The following is a 4,898-nucleotide window of genomic DNA, read 5'->3' as shown; positions in this document are numbered from 1 at the left end:
CCCCTCCCTCTCTCTCATAGTAGCAAAAAATATTTTACTAAAACATAAAATTTACAGAAGTTTCCAGACAAGCCATACAACATGGCCACAAGCTTTTTCTTCATCTTTTGGGGGTGGGGGTGGGGGTGGGGGTGGGGGATGGAGAATCTATACTTGACAGCAAAGTCACAATGTTACTAGTGAGGACTGTGTTGTTTATTTAATGTTCCCATTTTGATTCAGACAATCAAGCTTGTCCATCTACAGCATCTAAAATTAGACTTGCCTAGAGGGTATATTTAAAAAAAAAAAACTTGTTAGCTGCATTTAACCAGTGCAATTAGATCCCTTAAAGGGTGGGAGCATAAAATTAAAACTACTTTCCCCCTAAAAATAAAAAAAAAACACCTATGGCCGTGGCAGCTAACCCTGACAAATGCCCGCATTCGCTGTGCCCTGTACTTTAACCATGATGGGGAAAGGAGTCAAAGCAGAGAGTCCTGCTTCTCAGCGTCTCTCAGCAACCCGGATGACACGTCTAACCTCTGGTTCATGCTTTGCAACAGTGAATCAGGACAAGACAGATTTGCTAATGTGCATGTAATCACCAAAGATGAAGATACTTGGACTTTTATTCTGTGATGTTTCTAAGACTGTGTTCATTAAATGCAAACAAAAAAAAGCAAAGGAGCTTTGGCAGAGCAGAAGAAGTGGTGTACACTTGATGATCTGATTGTCTTAAATATTGTTTGTGGCATAGAGCCTAGCCCATGCTCTCGCTGGTTCTATGGCTTGGGCTTCATTGGTCTTTTGCTCGGCTCTATCATTTGCTAATGGATCATCTGGAATAGGAGCACATAATAGAGCCTGGATTGACGGAACTGTGCGGATCTGCAGTGCTGGGGACCACTTACCTTTCAAATTATCTAAACATATTCCTCCCAACTTGTCTACATTAGGATGATAAATTTTGGTCATGAGATGTACTTTAGGTGCTGCCATTGGGTATTCTTCTGGAAGGAAAAGTTCCAGCTTAAAAGTCTGTTCCTCAAAGGGGGAATCCTGGGGGCCAGCAGTGACCCCATGAAAATAATGGGAGTTGCTCTCATCTGGTTCTGCTTTTAATGCCAGGATCTGCTTCTGCCAGCAAATGCTGGGTTTCCTTGATGATTCTGCAGGGCAGCCTGGCCATCTTGTCAGATCCCGAGTTTGGCCTCTGCTTTTGTGAGAATCTCACCTCTTAGCCTGCTTCAGTATTGTAGATGGAGGAGCTCCTGAATAGCCTAGGTGTTCAGCATGAGAAGGTCTCATGGGAAGCACTCCACAAAAGAGAACCCAGATTCACACCTCCCTTCATGTTCCATCCTAAACATAACTGGTAATAGGGCTGAACCCTTGGCATAGGGATATACCTGCTCAAGTGTACCAAAAAACCCCAAATGTACACATCTGATAGTAAACACCCAATTCCCCTTATATTTGCCAAAGTCCACCACCCATGAATGCCTAAGTTACCTGGAACACCCAAGGTCACAGGTAAATGCCAAAGTTCACCTGTAAGTGAACACTCATCAGTTTAGTCCCCAGACCCATCTCCACACTGGACTCCACAAGTTCCCGTGAAACTCTATTCATAAAGTCATTGCTCCTTCTTGATAGTTTCTCCCTCCCCCTCCTTTCCCTCTCCCTCCTCCATCTCCCCCTTTCTCTCCCCTCCTCCTTCCTCTCCCCTCTCCCTATTTCTCTCTCCTGCAGTCCTTTGCTTTGTGTCCAAGTTACACAGAAGTAAGAGATGACAGTTGATACAGATAGGCCAGTTTAATTACTTGTCTGCTTATGTTTGGTCTCTGCCAGCTCATGTAGAAGCTTGGCTTTCTTCTAGTAGCTTAAAACCTGCCCAACTGCTAGAGCTTTAGTGTGAGCCTCACATTCTAGGCTACTATTCAGATAAAATACAAACTAGATGAGTCATCTGTCTGGTTTGTTAGCCAACAATGTGATCCCCCCGTTTCCCCAGACTCAGTGAAGATCTTAAGCGATAGACCATTGGATGGACCTACTGACGTACAGGGTGATATGGATACATTCTAAGTTCATTTTTGTAATTTCTTTGAAACTACATTAAGTGCCTCTTATGTTGCCTCTGTTTGGAAAGCACACACTGTATTCACAGGAAGATAGACTTGTAGTCAGGAGATCATTAATAGTGTAAAAAACATAGAAGGATTTCCTCTGTGCTCATTTAAGCCCCTCCTAGATTTAAAGACTTGAACATACCTGTGCTGAGAGCTTGTTGTAGCACCTTCTGTTAAATTTCAGGCACTGTGCATAAATGCCTGGTCAAGTACCTTGCCTCTCTGTATTAAGTCTCCATCATTAGGTGTGCCTTTTGTGCTCCTGGCCTTTGTGGATTCAGAGGGAGTTAAGTTCAGTGCTCAGCTATCTTAACCATGCAGCAGGCTGCGAGCTGCACTCTGGGGTTTCCCTATAGTCCTGCAGAGTGTTTTTCCTTTTTTGATGTGTGTGTGTGTGTGTGTGTGTGTGTGTACGTAACAGTATTGCATATGGTGTTTATGCAGTTTGTGTGTGTGTGTAATCTGTATGTATGTATATATATATATATATATATATATATATATATATATATATATGTGTGAATTAAATACATGTCTGCATGTGTATATTTGTGTATGGATATTCAAATTTTTCTTGACATTCTTATCCTAAGATGGATCGTTTCCATTGAATTGAAGCCTAAAATTGGGTGCAGTAAGTTTGCTATTCATCAGTTTATACTGTAAAAACCCAAGCACGCGAGCTGTGGTGGCACATGCTCTTAATCCCGGCACTTAGGACAGAGGCAGACAGAAGCAGGAGATCTCTGTGAGTTCAAGGCCAGACTGGTCTACAGGGTGAGCTCCAGGACAGCCAGAGCTGTTACACAGAGAAACCCTTTCTAGAAAAAAAACAAATCAAACCAAATTAAACCAAAACAAAGCAAAAGATTATAGAGGAACAAGAGCCTACTCCCCAACCAAGCTTCTCCTCTTTGATGTGTTCTGATGTTTGCCTGATGTTAAGAGAAGGGCTGGTCCGTTGTTCATTGAAGGCCCCATCGCAGTTTCCTTTGGGTAACATAGATTTTCTGGCTGGGGTCCAGCCCTGGGACAGAGGCATATCATCTACCGTCTGGACAAAAGTGAATTTTCCAGGTTTGATGCCTTACAATGATATATTTCAAGCTCTCCATCTGAAAAAAACTGAATTCAGCTTGAATATGAGGTTGAACAGGGAAGATCTACATGGAGGGAGAGGAAAATGTCATTTTCTACAAGACTCCATAAAGAAACAACCTATGAGCTATACTCCCCTGTAGACATATGGTCTCCAAGATGCCCAGGCCAGGCTGTGGATTAGCTCAAGAGTTTTTGTTGCTGTGGAAGAGATGCTCACAGTCAACTAGAAGAGGGGTCATCTGATTTGATAGCTAAGAAGATAGCATGGTTTGCTTAATTCTTTCTTGGCTCTTGGGCCAAAGGCTTGTCCCCTGCTTCGATGTCAACACAGCTTGGTTCTGAGAACATTCGTTGCTTGTCTAAACCCCACAACAGACTCACAAAACACATGTGGAGAGCTAGTTGCTGGGAGCCTCCACAGCTACGGCTCTCCCGAAGCTCCATTTGCCATTTTACCTTCACTTTGGAATGCTCCATCTCATGCCACTTTGGATCTTTTGGGTCTCCAAAATATGACAGCACCAGGAAAAAAAATAATAACATAAAATAATGCAGAGATCAGCAATAGAGGAGAGATTCCCCAGAAGGGCAAATGTGTCCAACGTCTGGAAAGGGGCACTCCTGTTCTCAAACCTCAGCGTTTGACATTGCTGAAGGTTTTGTCTTGATTACTTTCAATAAAGCCCAAAGTAAGGATGACTGTCTTGGCTCACTAAGCAACAAGGTTCTATCACTAATTACAATCCTTTATTACGGGTAGTTTAATAGGTTTATGATTGGCCATAAAACAATTCGGTATGGGAGTACATAAAAGGAGCGGCTTATACAGCTGTGGTATCTTAATATCCAGCCATTGTAATCATTTTATGATCTCTTATGATGGTGTCTTTTATTAAAATATTCACATATGCCTTTACACGGGCTGTGTTGCCGCCAAAACTGGGAGGCAAAGTGAAAATCACATAAATACATACTAAAATGCCTAATGAGGCGTCGTGAAAACTTCCATTGTCAGAAGTATGTCGACCAGATCACACGTGTGCAGTCTCATTACGGGTAATTATAATAAAATTATAAGTGCTGCAATAATTCTAACCTTGAAGGCACAATAAAGGATGGTTATATTTGCCTTCCTAGCCTGCACATCTGAGGCGTTTTCTTCATTAATTATATTTCACGTTAGAATAATTATGTTGTGTAAGATGGAAATTCCGAGGCACGTGCTGGATCCCAGCACTCTCTTCCCTCTCTTGTGAGTTTAATTATAAACACTACCTAAAGTTACACTCTGACAGACGCCATGTGTAGTCTGCAGGGCTGGGAGTGGGCTCTTGTTGTTGGTGTTAATTTTAGTTTGCAACCCAATTAGTTAAGTCAATACATAGGCAGAATGAGCTTTGGGGCCTTGTGCCCAGTTCAGCCTCTACGCCCTGCCCCCTCCCATCAGAGTTCCCACAGTCCTTGGGGGGCAGGATGCTCACTTACAGTCTGTGCAAACCTTTCTCCCTATTGTTCCATCGACACTCTCGACACCTATTTGTACAGTCATGACCTAAATATTTGCTTTTATTTTTCTGGCACCCTGATCATTGTGTGCTGGGTTTGAGGGGGAAACTCCGACTTGACTGTAAATTGTGATCTTGGAGAGTAAATAATTTGGGAATTCAAATCTATCGCCAGGAT

General features: G+C 42.6%; 1 pseudogene; it reads right to left on the bottom strand.

Moving 5' to 3' along the window:
• Positions 1-717: 717 nt before the first annotated feature.
• Positions 718-1,171, bottom strand: LOC110308666 (annotated as a pseudogene).
• Positions 1,172-4,898: the final 3,727 nt, after the last annotated feature.

The sequence above is a fragment of the Mus caroli genome, chromosome 13 (genome assembly GCF_900094665.2).
Source record: "Mus caroli chromosome 13, CAROLI_EIJ_v1.1, whole genome shotgun sequence".
Classification (NCBI taxonomy): domain Eukaryota; kingdom Metazoa; phylum Chordata; class Mammalia; order Rodentia; family Muridae; genus Mus; species Mus caroli.
The sequence above is the reverse complement of the archived record's forward strand: the minus strand, read 5'-3'. Positions and strand labels throughout refer to the sequence as shown.